This window comes from Equus przewalskii, chromosome 1, assembly GCF_037783145.1.
Source record: "Equus przewalskii isolate Varuska chromosome 1, EquPr2, whole genome shotgun sequence".
In the NCBI taxonomy this organism is placed as follows: Eukaryota; Metazoa; Chordata; class Mammalia; order Perissodactyla; family Equidae; genus Equus; species Equus przewalskii.
In genome coordinates this window covers 180146369-180171194 of record NC_091831.1, presented here as the reverse complement: position 1 = coordinate 180171194, position 24826 = coordinate 180146369, and the positions used below count along the sequence as shown (strand labels likewise).

Below are 24826 nucleotides of genomic sequence, written 5' to 3'. Positions count from 1 at the left end.
CACTTACTTTATCACCCAATAATTCCCTTCTGGGATATTTACCCAAGAGAAGTAAAACATATATCCACAAAATGACTTGTGCAAGAATATCTATAACAGTTTTATTCAAAATAGCAAAAACTGGAAACAACCTAAATATCTATCACTAGGGGAATGGTGTATTCTTACAATGAATATACACTCAGCAATAAGGCAAAGAAACGACTAATACAACATTATAGATGAATGTCAGAAACATGTGGAAAAGTGGGTAAAATGAAACTTTTTGGGTGATGGCAATGTTCTGTATCCTGGCAGGAGTGAATACTTGTGTCAAAACTCTTCAAATTGTATTTACATCAAATTTTAAAAAATTTGCTGGAGTGTAAGAAGGGAGACACTGAAGAGTGAACACTAAATAAATGCATTTTATGAACTTCTAAAGAAGGTAAAATTAAGTTATTGGTGATTGAAATCAGACCAGGTCTTGGCTCAGGGTAGGAGGATTAACCTCAGAGGAAACTAGGGAACTTTCTGGAATTAGGCTACTGCTCTATATCTTCACTGGGGCGGAGGTTACATAGGAGTTCACATTTTTCAAAAATACTTGAATTGCACATTAATACCTGTCGATTTTTATTATGCATATAAATAAGAACAGAAAAAACAGATTGTTTTCCATATGGGTATCCAAACTAACCCAGTACTATTTATTGAAAGGATCACTGTTTCTCATTACACACCAAGTAATTTTACATTTGGATCTGTATTTAGACTATTTTGTTCCATTGCTCTATTTCTCTATTTTTGAGCTAATATTACTCTGTCTAAATTATTGATGCTTTACAACAAGCCAGGACATCTGATAGTATATGATGTCAAAATTATTTTTTTTCCTTCCAAATTTATCTTGGCTACTTTTGTGCTTTTCTATTTCCATATGCATTTTAGAATCAGCTTGTCAATTCACACACACACACACACACACACACACACACATATTTTGACTGGTATTGCATGAAATCTATGGATCTATTTGGGTAGAATTATAATCTTTATAATATAGTCTTACAATTCATAACCATTTATTTAGACCTTCTTTAACTGCTTTCAGTCTTGTTTTGCGGTCTTACTGTGTGGAAATCTTGTATACTTTTTTAGATTCATACCTAGGTATTTTATGTTTCTTATACCTATTGTAAATACTATCATCTTCTTAAAAAGACATTTTACACTTGGCGCATATAAAAGAATATAGGTGAATTTTTGCATATTGACCATAATCTAGCAAACTTACTAAATTTTATATCAATTTTGTATCAATTCTCATATTTTCTACGTACTTTTTCTGATTTCTATATGCACAATCATGTCATCAGCAAATAATAAGTTTTGTATCTCACATGTATCTTGTTATATGATAGTAATAATAATTGTGAATTTCTAGATTAGATGTTAAGTGAAAAGAAGTATTTCGTATAGCACCTGCTCCCCTCAATTTTACCTGTTACATTTTCCTGCCGTTGTGAAGTGGCATGGATTTGAGGGAGAGATGATGCCAAGAATAATAGTCTTAAATATTTAGGACTCTCTATAGAGAGAACTTTTAGTGTATGTAATAACCCAAAAACAAAGAGTTAACAGTAAACTGTCTCCATACCCACTTATTTTCACTGTCACTGTTGATAAATATTGGCTTACTTTCTGTCTTAGTTTTTTATTGCTGTCACAACAAATTACTGCAAATTTAGTGGCTTAAGACAACACAAATTTATGATCTCACCGTTCTGTAAATCGGAAGTCTGAGCTGGCTCTGCTGGTTTTTCTGCTGTGGGTTCCATAAAGCTGTGCCTGAGGTGCTGGTGGCTGGGCTCTGATCAGGAGGCTCCTTCGGGTTGTTGGCAGAGTCCAGTTCCTTGTGACTGCAGGACTGAGGTCCCTCTTTCCTTTCTGGCTGTCAGCTGGTAGCCATCAGTGACTCCTGAAGGCCTCTCTGATCCTTTCACGTGAGCTCCCACATATCAAAGGCAGCAAGGGCACATTAAATTCTCCAGTTTGGGATCTCTCTGGCTTTCCCTTCTGTTTCATTGCAACTCCCTTCTGTCTACAGCCTGTGAAAGTTCCCTGCATTTAAAAGCACAGGGGAGTAGATTGGGCCCACCTGCATAATCCAGGATGATCTCTCTATTTTAAGGCCAATAACTTTGCTCACATCTTCACAGTCCTCTTTGCCAGGTAATGTAACACATTTCAGACGTTAAGGTGTGGCCATCTTTGGGGTTGGAGGGACGTTGTTATAAGTGTGGAGCCTACCACACTTTCTCAGTCTCTTGCAGAAACTCAAGGGACTGGCGTTTCCCCCATCAGATGAAGAGCTTTGATGATTTTTTCCAGGAGGGATTACTTTTTCCTCCACAGCAATGTCATCCCCTACACCTCTCTGTGACACGATCCATGGCTCTCTCTCTGTTATTGTCTCCCTACTGTATTAAGGCTGTGCCCTCTTGATATTATTGCCCTTTTATGTTTTTCCCGTGGAATAGTCTGTCTTTTACTTCTCTTTACCCTTTGGTCTTTAAAGTAGACCCAGTCAAAATTATGTATCTACGATTCCAGATGTTTTTCTATAGTTAGACGTTTCCACCAAACATAAATGATTACAACAAACACCATGTAAAGGAATTACCACCGTCATCACACAGCAAAAAGATGAGCTACTTCTCAGCAAACGAAGTTGTTCAAACAGTATATTGAGAATTACATGTTTATAATTTTGCCTTTTCTTTCTCAGTTCAGCTCTTCATAACATTGTTTTTGTGGATTTGCTTAATATGATTTACTTAAACACGGGATTATGTAGGGAATACAATTGCTTAGCACTTTCTGGAATGTTTTATGTGGGATCACCATTCTTGCAAAGATCACGAGGAGAGCGAGGCTGCAGATGTGTGCACCTGCCGCTTCTGCTGCCTATTGACTCTCCGACATCCAAAGGGCCACTGGCTCTTCTCTGTCTACTGACTTATTTAGTGCAGGAGTCCTACTTTTTCCAGATTATAAATGTGCCTTTTCTTTTCTTACAGTGTCTTTTCTAAAAGATGTACACTTACAGGTTACAATTTATGTCTTTCAGTTTTTAAAATGGAATGGGTATTGTTTTCTATAATTAAGCTTCAGAGCTCCTCTGCTCCTTTTACTGAGGATTGACAAAGCATCAACAACAGTAATTTTAGAACTGAGGAATGCTGTGGTTGCATATGGTGTCATAACAAAGGATTGACTGGGAAAATCTTGTGAAACAGTCAAGAATTCAGTTGGGTATCAAAAATGATTAATCCTATTATTTAGGAGTTCTATACTGTCAGCCCTGACTTAGCCATTTTCTGTTCGACTGAGTAGGTATGTTCTATGTTTCAAATTGAAAGTTCAAAGAGGAAGTTCTCTCAAAGTCTATCTTTTAGAATTATGGTAGGTTGTGAAATTCAAGGAGAAATATAATATTAAAGGCTGGTGGAGAAGAGATTCCAGAGATTCTGTTTCAGGAACATAAATCAGGAGGATGTAGGTAGCTAGACCCTTCATCCCCACCCCCACACTCCAGCACCGCTTGTTCACTTGAATCTTTCATTCACGTGTCTGTATCTCAAGGTCGTATTTGTAAGATGGGCATTAATAATAATGTCCTGTCTGCCTGAAGACAGAGCGTTGACTCAAAGTTGTCCAAACATGGAATTTTGTGAATAGAAAAGAAGGCAAAAAGTCACATAGTTGACTTCTTTAAGTGACACAACCTTTTTTCAAAACATCAAATTAAATTCTACAAAACTAAGTGAAAAAATAAGTATACAAAAGAGTCTATGAATTTACATAAGTAATGTGTAATACTTATGTAGTATATACAAGATAAATTCTATGCAATGGAAATTATAAATATATATTTTATACAAATATTTAACATAGTCCACCTATCTGTCCATCTATCTGTTGGGAAAGAAACAATGGAAGAAAAATTGGTTCTAACAGAGTGATAGGATTCTGTACAATTTTCATTTTCTTGTGCTTTTCTGTATTTTCCAAATTTTCTGTAATGAGTAAATATTCTTTTCACTAATATTTCTTTATTCATCTTGGTATATACCCACATCTGAAATTATGCGTAATGATAATAAATAGTTAAAAGATAGGCCTTTGAGAATTTAACCATCTAAGCCATGGGTCTCTTGATGATTCTTAATAATGGGAGAGTTGTTAAATAAATTATTCCCTTTCCCATAAGAGGATAATTTAAAGTAAACACATCAATAAGTATGAAATAAAATTAAATTGAATTAGCAATATAATATTAAGTAAAATATTATATAGTATGTGTATTATATTATATATAATGCTTACATGAGAAAAGTAGTGTAGGATATTTCTTTTCCAAATATTTATTTTTGTAATCTCATAGTTATAAGTTTCTATAGGGAAACAAAAGTCATCATAACATGAAAGTTCCTAATTCATCTCTTTGTAATATCAAAAATATGAATAAAAATAGAAATGCAAATTAAGAATTACCTGATATTTTTAATTTTTCATGGGTTTGTTTTAATGAGCAGGAAAACATTGTCCTAAATTATTTGAGGGTATATATGTATTTTAGACTCTTTCAAAGAAGTTAAACAAAAAAGTTTATACATATTTATGATATTTCACAGGTCTTATACAAAGGACATATAGCCCTTATAGAGATTTTCATCTTCAAGTAAATAATATCACCCTGAATCAACAGCTTATTCTCTAGGCTAACACTCTTGTCCATTGGGCCAGAAAATTTCAGTTGTCATTGGAAGACAGGTGGGTGGAGACATACATGTTCATTTAGCTATTGAGACTTTGTAATCATTTGGTTTTATGAATAAAGATTCTTATTTCCTGTAAAAGGAATCAGTGTCACCCGCAGCAGAGGTATATACTAGATTTGTAAGAACTGGAGATACACACTGTTCACAGCAAGCGTAAGGCTTCATTCAAAGGGGTACAAATAATCCTAAAGAACAATAACTTACAAACCTTGAAAAATGTCAACAGAATAGAATCCTTTAGAAGAAAAAGAAGAAAAACACAGGAAAAACTGTATAACCTGAAAGAGGGCAGGGCCTTTGTTCTTTAGGTAAAGATATGAGAAAAATTCTACCGCAGTAGTCTAACATCATAATATTGAAACAAAATAATAATAGATGAATTCCTGAGGTAAGTTAAATTGAACCTAGATCAAATTGTTTGGCAATTTCTATAGCAGAAAATATTTGAACTAGTTAAATTAATTTATAATTTTTACTTCTAAATGTGTGTTTGTATGATATGATAGCACTGGGTCTCTTAAAATACTCTTGGAAAATTGGTAGAATTTATCTTATTATTATTGGAATTTATCCATCCTGTTCCTTTTCTTGCTGTTTCGAGATTATTAACTTGTTCAAATGGAAAAATTCAAGATCTAAATATAATAAGAGAAGTGCCTAATTAAAGTGGGATAAAAGGTAAAGGAAAGCCTGTGGCCGCCAGATCCCAATCCAGAGGGTGTGTGAATTGAGGCGTGTCTCTGTGAGCACAGTGGTCCCGCTGACATATGATGAGCAGCAGTACAAAAGTCATAGCGCTGGATGAAAGGGTGTTCCAGATAGACTCTAATTAGAACTACTCATGCTTCCATTGACCAGATTCTGCCACCCTTCCCCCTCCCTACCTCCCAAACAGATGTACCATTATTGGAAGAAGAATAATAACCAAGAATAACTTAAATAAGACCTACGCATAGACATTGAAGCAAAAACATGAGGGGTGAGGAGGAAGGAAATGGCAACAAATGGAAAGATTATATTACATATTAAACACTTTGTTTTAAATTATTTGAAATAAAGCTAAACAAATGCATGAATAATGATTGCAAACAACAGGCAAATATTATAACCCTCAGCAATGTTAAAAGAGTAATTAAGTAGTGGAAAAAGATTGGAAGGGTAGGGCACAAAAAACACGTAGGTGAATATGTATTCGATTCCTTTTATTTCATACCAGAAGACAATAGACATCTGCTCCAAATGGGAAAATGTACTTAAAGAAAACTTAATTACCCCAATCTGCTAATATTTCTCATATATTTTCACCATTGGAGAGATATTTTAGAAATTAATGTCTTATTACAAGGAAAATGTTATCTAAAAACAGCAATTTATTAAGCTTAATTTCACTTGCTTTTTCTTCTTTGAAAAGCCATTAAATAAAACTTTTATCTTTGGTAAAACAATTATAGTATTTAGCCAAATTACTTTACCTATTTATTTCCGTCTGTGTATATGCACAGAAAGGAGTCGAGAATTATGGTCAGCAAATGTTAATATTTATTTCTAGGTGATGGAGTTTGGGGATGATATATCTACTTATAATTTTCCTGTTGCCTGCATTTTATATAATTATAAAATATAACATTTTAAAACTATTTGAATAGGGTAAAAATGTCTAGTTTTAAACATTTTAGTTGAGTAAATCTATTCACAAACTTTCAAAATCATACACAACATTCTTGACTTAAGTACCATCAACTCTAATGCCTGATCTAAAATTTCCGTGACCTACCATATCCTATATCTGAAAACCTGTCCTCTAAGCCCCGGATTTGCTGCTTCAAAGGTGATATGAACCACTGACAGCTGCTGAGTGTCCTCAGAATTTTGTAAAAATACCTTGTGTTATAATTACAATTAACAACCAATTCAATGAATTACCATTCAGAAAAGAAATCAGCTTGATTTATCTTCAACTTCTAAAGTAGTTCTGTGTAAAAACTAAATCAATACAGAAATATTCATTTTGCCGTTTGAATTGTAGTGAAAAGGAGTAAAGATCCACGGTAGACAGACAGGAGCCCAGCGAAGAAGCGGCAGTGTCCACACGTCACGTTTCACATGTTCCTAGACGCCTGCCAGAAACTGGCAATGAATTTCACGTGCAGTGAGGAGTGACTGAATTTCAGGAAAATCTGTAAATTTGTCCTTATGTTTTCACTGAGCTTCTCTCAACTGCAGTTTTGAACTTTCTAATCACTTGATAAAGCATTTTAAAATACCAAAAGGTAAGTATAAAATGGTAAAAGAGCTTGATTATCTCTTTTATTGGTCATAGCTGAGAGTTATACATGTTTTAGGGAATATAGCAAATTTATATAAGCAATGGAGTGTGTTATAGCATGTATGGTAGGAATTTACACAGCCTGCTTGTACATGGGACCTTTGCAGTTAATTCGGAAGACTGGGTGAGAAAGAGCATACCAGTTGAGTGACACCCTAGGCCGACTGTTGAGACAGCTGGGAAACCTGGAACCCAGGGAACCCAAAGGCAGTGGAGAATGCTGGGTTCAGCGCTTCAGTTCTGCTGAGCACGGAAGCCTGTCAACGTTAATTTCAGGAAGTTGCATGTTGTCAAGCAGTTTCCTTTTATCATGTATAAGCCACCTCACCAAGACCCATTTAAAAAAAAAAAAGGAGGCACTTTCAAATTCGGACAGAAAGAATAATTCATCTTTCAGGCCCTGAATCATGCTGGTGCGTCCCCCGGCTCGTGTAAAGAGCTCCTTTAGTCAGTGTGATCGTCAGCTCACAGGTCCTGTTAGACGGAAGCAACAGGCAAAGCTAAACAAAACACACAAGTTTCTCTGCATAAAACCACCATTAGTCAACGGAATCGAGGATACATGTTAGGAATTTGTTCCAAACTTAAACATTATTGTAATCTTGGTTACGTTTGACTATCTGTTAACTCCTGAAATATATCCAGCAATGTTAAAGTCATATGGAACATTACTTTATGAACCAAAAAATAGAAAATTCAAACACTACATCTCTACTAAACCTACTGCTATGCTTATTCACAGGAAGATGTTCTTAAAATAATGAACAAATCGGAATCATCTAACCACAAAGTGCCTCTATTCAGCTTAATCAGAATGGAAATAAATGAATATTTGAATTTTAAAAGCAAATGCAAAAGATATAGATCTATTTAAACAAATCAAATCAACCCAGCATTCAAATTGCACAGGATTTTCGCTGTTCTTTAAAAATGACCTTCTTCTCATCTTGTTCTGTTTTCCATCTTCCACGGCAAAGCAGTGCAAGGTGACTTTCTTCCATCTGCACCTCTCTTCCTATAAAAGTCCCCTGTCTACAGCCTGGGACACTCAGAATGTTTGTTGAATGAATTAACACTATTTGTACAAGACCTATTCTTGGCAAACACAGCACCACATGTGTTTAGAGACTCTGTCCTGTTTACTTTCAAGACAAGTCAAAGCAGGCAGTGACATCACAAGCATGACAGAGTCATCTGGTGTGTCTTCCTTAGATGACACACGTGCACTGAAAACAGAACAGAGAGCAGACTTCCACGGTTTAAATATGCAGGACTGAACGAGACTCTCTTAATATTCTAATTATTGTCATGATTTTTTGTAACATATATTTAAATCTGTTCTACTTTGACTGAGCCTTTACAAGAGAGCAGCATTCCGAAAATTGATTTATTTTTTATCGTTACCTGTCTTAAATGTTGAATTTGTTACATATATAAACGCAACCATAGAACAAGACATTACAGCAATCAAGAAATTTATTTATAAAACATGTTTAGGAATGTCTGATTTCCCTGGAACCAAAAGTATTAGAAATTGCAAGACAAAAGATCTAACCCATAATTTATAATGTATATAATGGTAAAATGGCCTGTGTGAAGACTAAGAATTGTCTCACTATTTTATATTTTATCTACCCAGGAAAGCTGCATAAATATTATTTAAATCATAATTATCTGCCAGATGTAAAAGTCTAATTGTGCCATATTTTATGTATGACAGAAGAAATGATAATAGGGAAGAAAATTAAAATATTTTCAATTCCTAAAATATATAGATTTACTTGCTATAATACATTCATAGACAGCACTTTTTCTTGTAATTAATTAACATTTGATTGAATTTCCTAATATTACAGTTCTGTTAACATACACAACTTGAATAATTTGTGCAGTCTTTTTCCCATCAGGCATGAATGTAATTATCCCTTATCTTTCAACACAGCCCACCCTGTAAATACAATTACAAATTTCATGTTTACTCAAGCATAAAAAACTCATAAAATTAATATTGCCTTTGTTCTCTTACCTTTGTCAGTTATTAAAATGCACCAGAGATTTCTTGAATTTACCCTCCATGACTACAATTTCCAGCTAGAATTAATTTTTACCTTGATTTTCAAACTTTAACAAAGGCTTTTACATGTATTCCGACTTTGGGCCGTTGTTAGAAGTTTGCGTTTCTCACATTCTACTCAACTTGGAGTAGAAATCTTAAAGACTAGAAAATTGGAAGTATTAAAATTAATTTGGCAGGCCACGTGTAGTCAATGCCCCAAAGCATGCCACTCAGGGCAATACGCCCTGGAACGGTGTCCAGAACCGTCCTGGGGATTCTCAAGGTCTTCACTTCCTAATATCTCAATAAGAAAATAGAAGGCCTATTAAATGATAATATCAGTGATCATGAAAGGCCTTTTCACGGAAGGAGGGATAACCAACGATTTTTAACATGTTTTTTAAAACTTCAAGTGTTCAAAAAGTGAGCACCATCCTAACAGCAACAAGAACCCTATGATCAGAAATCCTGAAACCTGTGGAATTTTGATGAAAACTGAATGGCGGTCTCTTTCTATCTGGGAGACGACATGCTAATCTATCCATGTGATTTGCAGAAAACTAAGTGCCAGCCTTGATGTTTGCTACACTGCTTGTTTTCTGGTTTTATTGATCAGTCTTCATTCTGCATTTAACACAGGGAAAACTGCTATATTTGATGTTTGCCTGCCCTAATTTGCAAAGTAATCTATAAAGCTTAAAGAATGACCAACTCATGGGACAGAACTTGCTCAAGGGGAGCTATTATTATTTCTAAGATCTAACTTACTTCCAAGGATAATTTGTTAATTTATATTACTGTATAGTATTTTCTATGGAGTTTAAACCACACATTCTACGGGATCATATATTAATTGGATACTGTAACTAAAGTCTGGAGTTTTTATTTATATTTCAAAAAGTTTAGTAAAAATCTATAGGGGTTTATTTTGTGCCAGGTTCATTTCAAAGTACTTTACAAATAATACTTGTTTAGTCTTCCTAATACTTGTTTAGTCTTCATAACAGTATTACCTCCATTTTACATATAAGAAAACTGAGGCACAGAGAGTTTATATAAATTGCTTAAGGTCACACAGCTGTCAAGTGAGAAAGTGGGTTTCAAACAGAGGCAGTCTAGTATCTAGAGTCCATGAAATCTATTCTGCTTCTTTGAGTCACAAGTTGAGAAAAAACTTGTTGTCTTTTATGTTGTCACGAAGGTACCAATAATGCCATTTCTTTCTAGCTTGTTGCTCACTAGTTGTTCAAGTTCTACTAATCTTTTACGCCTTTATTACTTTTACTCCCTTGGGAAGTGGTGAATAGAGTATGGAAGCGTCTGTATTGCAGCATCTGCCAACCACTCACAGATTTATTTTGACCAAAATCGTTGTGGAGATAAAGCCAACAGAATGGAATTAGTCTAAGGGTTAAATTTGCACCATGGTAGAGAAGACACCACAGTGTGCGTCAAATCCAACTGCCCAGGTGGTTTCCTGTTAGATCTGTGAAGCCCAGGAGACGGAGGGACCCTGCCTGCAGGAACACCCTCGCCAGGCGCCCCTGAAACCAACACATCAAGCCTTGCATTTCTCAGGCTTTGCCTTCTTTCTCCTTTTCTGTCCTCTGAGTGACCTACAAGGGCTGTCGCTGTTAAGTATTCCCGTGAAAGAAAATGCTCCCTAAGGTTTGAAATCAACACAGAAAGCAATCCACTATTGGGGTATTTATATATATAAGCTGTGGAATTAAAATTAGCCACCTACTGTAGGGTTATCATTTTCTTCACAACTTTAAGATGTTGCTTAGGTCAAATAAATGCACAATTTTTAATTGTGATGAAGTCCAGTTTGTCAATCCCTTTTCTTGTTCCTGCTTTTGGTGTTCTATCTAAGAAACCTGTGCCTACCGCAAAGTCACAAAGGTGTTCTCTCTTCTTTTCTGCTAAGAATTGTATGGTTTTAGCTGTTACATAACATTTATAACCACTTTGAGTAATTTTGTATGTTTTGTGAATTCAGGGTTAATGTCCGTTTTGTAAATTATGAACATCTAATTATTCAATCATCATTTGCTGAAAAGACTTTACTTTCTCCCATTGAATTGCATTGGTCTCTTTGTTGAAATCCAATTGACCACATATGTGTGCACCTATTTCTGTGTTATCTATTCTGTTTCATTGATCTAAATCTCCCCTTTCACAAAAAACACACTCTCTTGATTATGCTAGCTTTACAGTGTCTTAAAATTAGAGATAACATGCCTTCAAACTGTGTCTTGTTTTTTAGTTTCTTTTGTTATTCTAGGTCCTTTGCATGTCCATGCAGATTTAGGAATCAGCTCATGAATATAAAAAAAAATGTTTATTAGGATTTTTATTGTGATTGCATTAATCAATTTGGAAAGAATTGGCGTTTTAAAAAAACTGAGTTTTACAATCCATGAATAGGATTTATCTCTCCGTTTATTCAGATCTTTTATTTCCCTCGTAATGTCTTGTAGTTTTCACTGTGATGAACTTGGATGATTTCTCTTAGGTTTATTTCTAAGTAATCTATGACTTGGAGGAGATATTTTAAATGTAATTGTTTGTGTTTATTTTATTTTCCAAGTGTTTGCTGAAGTTTTATAAAATAAAGTTGATTTTTGTATCCTAATTTTGTGTCCTGTGAGCTTGCTAAATTCACCTGTTAGATTTAGTAGTTGTAGATTCCTTGAAATAGGTTAACAGCCATATAATTATAAAGCAGGGAGAGTTTTACTTATTTCTTTCAATTTTTTTTATGATTTATTTTTCTTACGTTTTGGCAAAAGTTAAGACTTCCAGTGAAAAATTGAATAGAAATATAAGAAGTGGTAAAAGGGGTCATGCTTGATTAATTTTTCCCAATTTGGGGAGGAAAGCACTCAATCTTTCACCATTAAGTATAGCTATATTTTTCCACATATTTTTTCTTTTTTCTATACCCTTTATCAGCTTGAGGAAATTCTCTTTTATTTCTGGTGTGCTAAGTGTTTTTATCATGAATGGAGGTTGAGTTTTGTCAAATGCTTTTCTGCATCCTGAAATTATTGTGTGTGTTTCTCCTTTATTCTCTTACTCTGGTGAATTATATGGATAGATTTTCAAAAATTAAACCAATCTTGCATTCCTGAGATAAGTCCTATTTGGTCATAGCATGTTATTTTTTGTCTATTTTTGAACTTGATTTGCTAGAATTTCTTAGGGATTTCTGTATCCATCTTCCTGAGGAGCATCAGTTTATAACTTTCTTTTTCTGTAATGTCTTATCAGGTTTTGTTATTAGAGTTAAGAATTACGTTATTAGGGATATATTATTAGAGTTAGGCCTCATAAATTAAGTTGTTCAATAGTCCCTCCTCCTCCTTTTTTGGAAAAGTTTGTTTAAGATTGGCATTATTTTCTCCTTGACTGTAGAATTCACGGTGAAACCATCTCGGACTGAAGTTTTCTCTATAGAGATTATTTAAATACTGAATTTAATTTCTTTAATAGATAAAGACATTATCATATTTTTTGCTTTTTCTTGTGTCAATTTTAAATCTTGTATTTTTTTAGGAATTTGTCCATTTCATCTAAGTTTCTGAATTTATTGGCATAAACCTGCTCATAATATTCCTGTTATCCTTTTAATGTGTAGGATCTGTAGTTAAAACTTCTATTTCTGATTTAGTGATTTGTTTACTGTCTCTTTTGTATCTTGACCAATCTAGATAGAAGTTTGTCAATATGGTTTATCTTTATAAAGAACTAATACTAATTTTGGCATTGTTAATTTTCTCCACGTGTGTCTTTTTTCTTGATTGTTCTCCTTACATTCATAATTTTGTTCCTTCTACTTACTTTGGTTTCACTTTGCTCTTCTGTTTCTACCTTCTTGAGGAAGAAACCTTAGGTCATTAATTTAGAGCCTTTCTTCTTTTTAATTTAATCATGTAAAGCTAGAAATTTTCCCCTAAGCGCTGCTTTAGTAGCAACCATATTTTGATATGTTGTATGTTCTTGTCATCCAGTTCAAAATATTTTGTAATATTTTTATTATTTGTTTATTGACCCATGAATTACTTAGATGTGTTGCATCTAATGTTTTCCCAGATAATTTATTGTTAGTCATTTCCAAATAAGTTCCATTATGGTCACAGCACGTACTGTATACACACATTTTATGCCTTTTTCTTTTTAATCTACATTATAAAGGTCAGTGTTTGCCAGAGAGTATTTGATTTTGTAAAAGGCAAAAGATTTATGTGCTCTGATAAGAAACATGAGCAGAGGGTATCCGATTTTGAATGTAAAATGAAAACTACTTTACTTATGCAGTCAACTCTCACATATTAATATTTGATATTACAGGAGTGAAAATAGGCCACAATTAAATGTTGGTTGAATGAGTAGCCAACTAACTTTTGCTCCCATATAAGTGGGCTGCGATTAAGTATAAGGAGCGTAGTTTCATAATTTGTTTTCATATTTTGAGTGATGCTCATTTCTCAGGCCTAGAGAACAAGATGGAATTGTTGTTGACTTTTATACTCTCCAAAATATTCAATACTCTAGGAGGGACTGCCTGCGTTTGGTGTTTTTCAGGGATGGCTCGAAGCCCATAACACTTCTAAGCCATTAATATGTTTGACCACAAGAGACTTATTACATATGTAGAAATCCTTCATTGTAAAGAAAAGTGCTTTTTCCATACAGAAATAGTTCTTTGAAGATCTTGTCATAAGGAGAGTTGGCCTGGTTGGCCTCCCCAGAGTTACTAATAAGAGCATGACTTGTCTTTAGATAAATAAAGTCCTGCTGTTGAATCACCTTGGAGCACTGCCACAGAGGCTCCCCCTGCCCAAGCAGGAAACAACTCCATCATGGATCAACCTCGACACTGCTCAGCAGACTGCCTGCTCAGCCCCCCAAGGTCTCTGTCCTCAGGGTTCCCAATGGGAATATTGTATGCAACATCACAGCCACAGCTCAAGTCAGACAACCGCAAGCTTTCTCTCTAAATTTGGTGAAAATCCCTCCAGCTTCATCATTCTCTGATGTGGTAAGTGACACATAGAAGGACTTTTTGCTAGATAAGAAAAGGAATATGTTTTAATAAAAAGACTATGATAATTTATTATAAAAGCAGACATTCTGCTATAAAGAATAGCTCAATCTCTTTAAGGTTTTGTCTACATCTCTTTAAAGTGCCAGAACACCTATCTCACAAATATGTTGTAAAAATTAAATGAAATAATAGGCCTGAGAACAATTCATAGATCACATTAGAAATGTTGGTTTATCTTAACCTTCCAGCTGCAGTAAAGGGAGAGCAATCGCTGAAGACATACACTAAACCACATCTCAAATGTCAGTGAAGGAGAAATTTCAGAAAACAAGTTATTAGAAAATGAATTTATTATTTTAATGAAGATTGATTTTTGATTTACAAAATATGCCATATGATATTGAATCAAATCCTAGAAGGATAGTCTAATAAAGAGAATTGAATACATTTCTAGACAATCTCAATCATATTAAAACAATTTTGGAACAAAATAAATTTTTTAAAAATGAAACATATATTTACACCAAGCTATGTATAATCTCATTTACACAAGGCTATTTTTTAAAAATCCTAAAAGGAATAAATAAATGTATGAGAAAATGAATCAAATGTAAAAAATGGAATCTTCCTTTTTAATGGGTATGTTTTATACATTAAAATAAATTGTTTATTATTATCATTAGTTTTAGAAAAATTAGCATTTCATAACACGTAGTAATCTACTTCTTAGGAAACAAAAACATAGTTTTAAACTGAGGCAATTTAGTAAGTGGCTATTTTTTCAAATGCTTCATGTGACTTAAATTTAACCCAAGATGTTAGTAACAGATCCTTCTAATCCTTGACCCATGTTTATAAGGTGATCAGTGTTGAGCTGTCGGCGCACAAGTCCAGCCGATAAGAAGTGATGGATCTAAGTTGTTTCTCTTTGATGGACTTGTTAGTTTAAGGTGCGTTAGAGCTGATGTGAAGGGCAGGTGTTTGCTTGCTTTTCTACTTCAAGAACAGCTCAAGCAATGGAGATACTAAGGGGAGGCAGTTGCATTATTCAGTCATGGGCATAATATTAAAACCATAAAAAGTTACTCAACAGTTCAGCTTTCACCCAGAATATAGTTTATCTACCTAGTGCTTTAAAATAATCCTTGAAAGTCTACCTTCTTCATCTTTTTCCTCAATTGATGAAGTCATCTGAACTACTTCTCTTTTATGGCTATATGTCACAGTCAGTGAATCTGTTAACCCGTGTTGCATCTTGCAAGACCTTGACTACGTGGAGTCATTCATTCTAGACAACAAGCTTCTTAAAGACAGGCACAGATTTTAATTTCTGCATCATGACACATCATATTAATTTGATGATCATTCCTGGGCATTCCGTAATGCTTACCTTCTCCTTGGGGCACTCATTCTCAGCAGAGATAGTTATATTCTTTGAGAAAAATGACAGCTTTATATTTGATATACATATAATGAGTATTTTCATATCTAAAGGAGTATCTTAAGCAGGATATTTTTCCTAGAAAAAATATATTTATGAAGAATCTGGAATTAGTCAGATATGTCTCTAATGTGAAAGGAGATTTCATTTTTATGACTATTCCGAATGCAGAAATATTCCAGGAAGCTTTCATGTAACACTGTGCCCAATTCCAGATTTACTGAGGCTGCCATATTGCCTCTGGACAGTCCCGGTATTCCCTTAGGTCTTGTGGGTCCAGACCTCAATTTGTTGGAAAGAAACATGACTTCATGCTGTTTTGTTCGGTCATTATACATGTCTTGACTACCCAGGGCAGTGGTTTTGTCCTACTCTAGGACATCTGGTCCACTGTGGAGTAATGTGAACATCTGCTGTTCTACAGAAACAGGAACTTTTAGACTGTGTTGCGTGAATATCTCGTTCAATTAACTCAATGAAAATATCATGACGTTGGCATTTGAACTGTCCATTCAATGAGAAAATCTCCCAAAACATCACCATAGCTCAGGAATGAGAAATTTTTCAATAGAGTTCTTTCTGCCTAAAAAATTCTGAAAGTTGACACAATTAATATTAATCAAGTAAATCCACAAAGTAAATCAAGTAAATGAGTACCATATTATTCATTTAATAATATTGGTAATATAAATTGAAGGTCAGTGTTTATAATAGCCAGTTAATTTAGAACACTAGAAACATCTTAATCATTAGTATTGTGAAAACTAAATAAACTAGTCTCACAAAATTTTAATTCTTCAGCAAACTGTTTTGCTACTGAGGATAGCGAAGCGATGCCTGCAGGAGCCTACGGTAAAGAAGAGTGGAGGGAAGTGCCATCAACATATGAAACACTGTATTATCGCTCCTACAGTATGTCATAGAAATTTAGCAGAGCTATATTTTATAATTCTATTTTCATCAACTTCATTGAATAACTGTGTTAGAATTTACTTATTTATGCTAACTTAGGGGTTATTTTTTATGTGAAAAAGTTTTGGAAGTTTTTATTTTAATAAGCAATATTGCTCTAATATAAAACCCTGGCTGTAACAATTGATTACTTTACTTTTATGCCTTACTTTTTAAAGATTAGAAAAATATAATGCAGTTGTTCCCATATTGTCCTAAGCAAATAATCCCATTTCTTGGTAAGGATTCAAGGAATCAGATAACCTCATGGTGCAAGGAAAATTAACATTTTCCACGAGTTCCGCCCAATATAATCTTTTTTCCTACAGTATTTCTTGACTTCCACTGGTGTTCAAATGGACAAAGTCATTATCATAGGCAGCAGCTTATTCCATGATTGCATGGGTTTACCAGTAATTGTTGAATAACACACTGCCCCAGAATTTAGAGTCTTACAACAGCAAGCATTTAATCAGCTCCCAAGTCTTTGGGGGCTGGAAGGGCTTGCTCAAGCATCTTTAACAACTGCTGCCAGCTGTGGAGCAGCTTGCTGATTTGGGATGGGTATCCTAGGGCCTCTGTTGGACTGAATCAGTCAACTCAGCTCTGTTCCACATGGCCTCATCCTCCAGCAGGCTATCTTGGGCTTGCCTGCATGGCAATGGCAGAGGTTGAGAGAAAGAGAAGGTGCTTGAAGGCCCCTTGAGGACTGATAACTGCCACATTGCCATTTCTGCCATATTGTATTAGGCAAAACAAGTCATACGGCCAGTCCAGATCCCAAGGATGGACAAGAAGACTGCACCTCTTGATGAAATGAGTTGAAAAACCACATTGAAAAGGTTATGGATAAAAGGAAGGTAATAACTGAAACATTCTGTAATCAGTCTACCACAATTATGTTTTGTTTACAAATTTCTTTCTAATGCTGAGCTGGGCCTTTCTCCCAGCTGCCTGTGGAGGAACACAGACACAAGGTATATGTTCCTTTCCCCATAGATTTTACTATTAGATTAATGGCTTCACAGGGTGGGTCCCTCCACCGCTCCTCTCAGAAACTTTCATCATCCTGGTTACCTGACTCTTGAGGCTTTCTCATTCATCAGGATTCCTATGCAAATTTGACTTCCAGAACTAAAACCACAACTGCTGATATAATTTAACAATAAAAGGTACATAAAGGCACTTAATTTCAATGATATGAAAAGTCCTGTTCTGGTAATACAATTAAAGAAGTTAGCTTTTAGGGGAAAGCCATGTATTAATGGCTCAGTTTAATTTCAAAAACATTCATCAAGCACTTAAGATAATCAAAGCATGATGGTTGCACTAGATACACAAAATAGCGGCAAAAACATCGCCATCTCTGCCTTCAAAAAGCTTACATGTAATACAAAAGGTAATCCAACAAACATTCATTTCCAGTATGATAAAGATTAAGCTAGAGAAATGCATAGGCCTCTATGCGAGAGCAGAATAGCACAATAGATAACAGGATGATTTAAAATTGTCATCGATAATTACTTCTTGGCTTATGCTGCCCCAAATCACCAGAAAATGGAAAGCCCAGACTTTGAAATCATGTCAATCTGACAGGGACCATATTTTCAAATACTTATTAAAAAATACATATCAATTTCCATAGAATTAACATTTGCTTTTATTCTAAAGATGTAAAATGTATTTTAAGGCTAAATACATGATTTGATATGGAGCCCTTATTTCATCTTCTTGGTTTCAAATGAGTTTTCCAATCCTTTTTAATGTGAACCCTCTTACCTTTGCCTTAACGATCATTTCCCATTTAAAATCCACATTCTATGACAATCATATTTTCCTTTAATTTTGAAAATTTACTCTTCCAAGGAGAGAGTAATATAGAATTCCTCTAGAGATTTCCTTCCACTTTGTCCCAGAGAGACTAATATTTATATTCTATTGTTTAACCCACTGCACATAGCCAATATATTACCCTCTTACTCATTGTCAAATGCTTCAAAAATTACCACGTTTCTGGTATTCCCCTGCTCAATCACATAGCAACTTTACCACACACAAAATGAGGTTAATTCGCCATGACATTTTCTTAAGAGCTGTTATTGGCTTCTTTCCGTGTTCTTTCGCTCCATGTCATGTTCTTTTCTAAGGCCTCACAAACCTTCTGCCAGATGAGTACTCAGAGAAGGTACTAAGGGATTAATTTAAGCAGTTGTCCTTTTAATAAATCAGAGTAACATTTATCAATGTCCCAGTTTTCTGGCCCCTGTGCCCCACTCTGTGAAGTCACAGAGATTACTAACTCAAGTTCCAAGGTCAATTACCTAAATTTCTTCAGCTCCCTGCATTTCTTATCTATTTGGCAGTAAGTGTGTGCAAGTGTATTATTAGCTCCTCAACTAATTTGGGGGAAAAGCTTTTTCAGCACTTTGTTTATACTTTCCTGTATGCTACCAAGATCCTTCTCCCTAGTGGAAAAACGGAAGAAATATGATTTCGGTAATCACTCTTCTCCACGGTATCTGCTGTCATTTACACTGTTCTTTCTTTCCCGCTTCTTGCTTTCTGAGGAGTTGAATATAAACATTTCATTGCCGTGTTATATTTTCAACTCAAGCCTCAACTACTTTGTCTTTCCTGAGATGATCCTGTTGAGTTTTTATTACTATTTAGACTTTTTCACTAGGCACTTTCTACTCTATCCACCTTTTCTCAATGTTATTTAGAAATTTCTGTTTCTTTTTTTTTTAAGCTATCAAAGAATTTCCTGTACAGTCCTATTTCTTTCCATGGACACTCTTCACAGCCCTGGCTATACTCCCAACCAATCCCAGCCAGCATCCCATTGCACACAGACATACAGATGGGCACACACCTTTCTCATTGTTTTCAATAGCATGGGTTTCACTGAGCAGTCTGTAGTAAATGCCTGCAAACCTATCACTCCTTATTCTCCTTTTATGACACTAGTCCTTTTCCACTGAGATTCCACATCCATATTGAAAATCTATAAAAATAAATTTCTTTCATTAAAAGCAACTTTAGAATAAAGCTTACACTCCCATTGACATAATTCTACCACATTGCAATGGTTCATATGAAATTGCATTTACTTTCTTTTGCTAATTTTTTTGTTCATTGGTATTCAGATGTCTGAGGCCACAAATAATATTTCTACTTTTTTTTTTTTGGATGGGGAAGATTGGCCCTGAAAGAAAATCTGTTACCAATCTTCCTCTTTTGCCTGGGGAAGATTGTCCCTGAGCTAACATCCATGCTAATCTTCCTCTATTTTGTATGTGGGACGCTGCCACAGCATGGCTTGATGAGTGGTGTGTAGGTCTGAGCCTGGGATCTGAACCCGTGAACCTTGGGCTGCTGAAATGGAACATGCAAACTCAACCACTATGCTACCGGGCCAGCCCCTAAATATTATTTCGTATCAGTTTTCTTGTTACTTTCACTTAGGAACTAGCAGAATTTATCTTCCTAATAGTCATTTTACACTATGTCAAATATATTTCCATTATTCAAAACTGGTCTGAGAGGCCAAATTGGGAGTGGAATAATAATTGAGACTAGAGTGGCTGATAGCAGGACGTCTAGGTAAACAGTTAGGGCATCAGTAGAATACGGAGGCAGGGAACAGTGTTAAAGAAATAGAATTAAAAACAAAATTTTCTCCCAAACCAGACAATCTCTCCACAAAGGTAGAAGAGAAAGAAAACATGTTTATTACTGAATATGCATTAAACCAGAATGTGATGCGCATCACAGGGAATCCACGAAGACACTGCAAAGACAGAAAGAAAGCTCACCCTTCACAAAGCCAAGCAGGTACGACCCATTACATACATGATCTCGAGATAAACAATAATTAGTCTTCAAGCAAGAGATATCGATGGCATCCATTTATTACACATAGTTCATCCCAAATTCACCTGGTAATTGGGGTCACTATCTGTGTTAGTTAATTGTCTTTAAACAAAGGAAAAATCAACTGCTCCTATGTTTATGACAGGAGGTAGCTTTGCAACTTGGAGCCAGGTTCCTCTGCAAGCTAGGCTCCTAACCTCCCACAGACTGGGAGACAGGGCTGTTATCTCCCTAGATGTTTATATTTCAAAGAAATGGCTCCCAAGTCCTTCAGAAAGACATTCCTGGACCAGCTTATTTAACATTTAAAAGATTTACATACTTTCAAAGACACAGAGAAAGAACTTACAATTACAAATTTTATGATAAATGCTCTTAGTAAAGGGCATGGAAGGAAATAACTTCCCTTGTTTTCAACAGGGAGAATTAAGCCTTTTATTTTTAATTTGTATTTGTCCTTGCAGTAGGCAACAAGGTCCACCAGACAGGCTGACCAGTGGAAGCAGAAACTGGAGTTTAGGAACTAGGTTACGGTGCAAGCAAATAAGAAAGTGATCAAAGTACTGAAATTGGGGTACAAGGTTTGATAAGGAACAAAAGAAAGGTCCATTTTGGAATTGGGATAAAAAGAGAGATGATATTAGCCACATCAAGTTAATTTAGAAGTTTCGGGCTACTGGTCCAGAACTTGCGCCGTTCCCTCCACCAGGGGAAGGCTGGGTAGTAGAGCCTGTGACGGAGTGAGCTGCACGAGCCACAGAGCAGATCTGGGGGAACTGATGGGTTTGGGAGCAGGGAGTCAAACACGCCTGCACTTCCAATATATGGCTTTGTAGTTTTAGCTAGAGTTTTCTCTCTCCTTCTTAAAATTTAATTTAAAGCCATCTCTATGAATCCACCAAATCTTTCAAAATCATTAATTTTCATTCCATAACAGCAGCTTTTCATTTTTATTTCAGCAGTCATCATTTAGAAAATGGAAGCATTTGCTTTAATTACATCTATATAGTTGTTCGCTCACTATTTCATCCATTCTCTTTCAAAGAGAATTAAAAAGAGATGGGAAAACACCACCTGTTCCCTCAAATTCCCTTGCTTCCATCTCAGAAATTCACAAGAGATTCTTTCCTGACTGTTTTGGACTTTATAATTTTTCCCTACATGAATCAGCAAGAAACGTGTGCTTTTATAATGACTGGGAAGTAAGTACCTCATGATTTGAATACACACGTTCAATTCAAACAGCCTGCTTTTCACTTGGCCCTGGCAGGACGCCATGTTCCCTGTAGGAGAGAAATTCACAAAACACATATCGCCAAGGTCTCCATTCTTTGCTGTGTCAAGTTTCCTCTCACTTCCAGGGCCTGTGAATTTGTTTCTTATTGTTTCACCTGAGATGACTGTTCCTTCAAATTCTCTAGAATTATTCTTCTCCTGATGTAGGATAAAGATGTTCGAAAACTCCTCACCCCGTCTGTCTAGCAAAATGGAGATGATAACAATGGTCTTATCAGATAATACTGTTGCGAGGGGTGCACAAGAATATATACGTACAGTGCTGAATATAGAGCCTAGAAAATCGGCAGAGCTCAATGGTAGTAACTATTAAATATATTGAGCTTGGTTATTTCTAATGTCCATTCAGCTGTTAATTCTAATATGTGATCAACTCAGAGAAAACATGCCCTACGTTTTCAGTGTGATATGTTTTCTATTGTATATTTTACAATAGTTGATTCTAGAAAATTGTCCCTTCTTCCTCCCCACTGTCTTCTTTCTTGAGTAGAATGCTTCATCCTGTCTAACAGGTGTGATATAGAGAGGCATTGCTGAAGTCTCTTCACATGGATCTCTAAGAAAATTAACAAGCTTTCACACTCAGCAGTGAGCCACATAAGAAACAAAGAGACATTACACACCTGTTAACCAAAAGAACTATTCTGATGCTTGTAAAAATGGTAAGAAAGACTTTATTCAGGACTATTTTAATAGGGGTATTGCAATAGAGGAGAGAAATGGTGCTCCACTCCAAATACAGCCAAGACAGCTGGGGATTTCTAGCCAACAAGCAGAGTGAGGGGGTCAGTGGATGGAAAATTACAAAGAAGAGACACCAAGGTAGGGGGACTCTGGCTTAACGGGCCTAACAGGATTACATCAAGGTGGGGACTGAGGAACTTGGTCAGATATCAAGGGTGAGAGAATTCCAGCTAGCCTGACTTAGCAGGATCATGCTCAAAGTGGGCTAGGCAGCCAAACACGGGATGGGGACAAGGTTTAGACCTAGTCGAGAAGAGGGCTCCATGGAGCCTGACTACAGTTTGGTCAAGGGGTGAGTCTTTGGCACACCCTGAGAGCTACCACGGTACCTTTCCATGTGTTGCATCTTAGCTCTCCAGATTAAGTCCTAAATCCGCCTGAAAAATTGCCGTGGAAACTATCTATATTTTTTCAGTTGCTACCCTAGTGTCCATAAAATAAACTTTTTAAAAACTACTTAACCTACTTTCCTCTAGAGTTTAACATTATAAATAGTTTTAATTTATATGAGTTTTGTCAATTATTGAAACATCAACTCTCTCTCCAAAAACACACAGACAAGTGCAGGCACACCCCCATGCACAGGTGAAAAGTGTTCCCTGGTCAAAGGCTAGTTGGGGAAATACTGCAGGACGTGTCAATTTTTGGAAATCCACATTGCTACCCATATGAGCCTATGAGAGATCCTTTAGTTAAACAGTGATGAAAAAGAGAAAAGGGAAAAAGCAAATTTATAAATATTATTTACTCCAGCACTTTCCAATTTTTTCCCTCACAGAGTCTTTTTCTCTACATCTGTTGACATCAGTAAACCAATGTTTCCTTAGGAACAATTACTGAAAGACTAGCTAAAGCATGACAAATTTCAAGAGAGCCCCCAAATAAAGAGAGTGGGGGGCTTCAACCACATGCTCTAGAATGGTTATATTCAGTCCTGTATCTCCAATGCCTAGCAGAGTAAGCTCCCATTAATATTTGAGCAACTATTTAACCTATTTCTGCCAAAATTTGCAAAATTCAAACTGTACAGAACAAATAGGATAAGAAATGCTATCATTCTCTCTAAATTCCCTCTGTGGCTGGGTTTGTTGTCTGATGCTCCTGCTTATCAGGTACCTCAGAGAAGTGTTTAACCCTACGTAGCTCTGTAATTCCCCTAAAAAGATAATCATCCTTTACAGAAATGATGGAGAAAATGACTCAAAGATTTTATAAAATACTCATGTGACTTTTTAAAATAGCCAGAGATCCATGAAAATCGTTCTAATCAAACTAAAAGTAACAATTAATTCTTTAAAACTGTTTAGAATGTAGCTTTAGACTAGTTCCAAAAAATGTCCTTAAAGACATTTATAAAAATGAAACACAATATAAAATGTTTGAAACAAACTCAGAAATCCCTTTTTTTTTTTTTTTTTTTTTTGCTGAGGAAGATTAGTCCTGAGCTGAGCTAACATCTGTTGCCAATCTTTCGCTTAATTTCACTTGGGAAGGATTAACCTGAGCTAATATCTGTGCCAATCTTCCTCCCCTTTATACATGGGTTGCTGCCACAGCATGGCTGACGAGTGATGTAGGTCCACGTCTGGGATCTGAACCTGCGAACCTGGGCTGCCGAAGTGGAGCGTGCCAAACTTAACCACAACGCCATAGGGCAGCTCCCCAGAAATACCATTTTTAAAAAGTGAGGAATATATGAAACCAGAACAGTTAATTATAGAAGCTAACCACCATGTTTATCTCTAAGTAACCTATCAGCCAAAGTAAAATTGAAAAGATCTTTGATTATTTAGTATTCAGAATCTCATAAATGATAGGGACAAACATTTCTGGAGCAAAAAATATAACATATTTATTGAGCAGGCCTTTTTGTAATTGCCAGTTGCAGCTGATAAAGCTGAATAATTTCTCCAACTGTGTTTTTACAAAAGACATGGAAACGTTGCTCAAATGTACGTTCCGTATATCAGCTATCTATAAAAGTGGATAATAAACACATAGAGAAGTTTTCAATGAAGGAAGTCTTCTGGGGATCTCAAACTATAGCTATAGAGAGAGAGAGAGATGTAAATTATAGTACATACATCAGATTTACTGATGATTCTACTTAATAGATCTGAAGATTGAGGTTAATGGCACACATCCTTGACCTAGACTAGTTTTATCATTTACTACCTTAGTGGGCTTGGAAAGTTTACTTAACCTCTCTGTGCTTCCACTTTCCCCTTACAAAATGGGGGTAATGATTATGCTTAGAATA

General features: G+C 35.6%; 1 long non-coding RNA gene across 1 annotated transcript in view; it reads left to right on the top strand.

Moving 5' to 3' along the window:
• LOC139084857 (uncharacterized) overlaps nucleotides 1–11846 on the top strand; it is a 51245-nt gene extending 39399 nt beyond the window's left edge. Inside the window, exon 4 of the long non-coding RNA XR_011542692.1 lies at nucleotides 6853–11846. This is a non-coding gene — a long non-coding RNA (uncharacterized lncRNA). The remainder of the gene's footprint in view (nucleotides 1–6852) is intronic.
• The last annotated feature ends 12980 nt before the right edge of the window (nucleotides 11847–24826 follow it).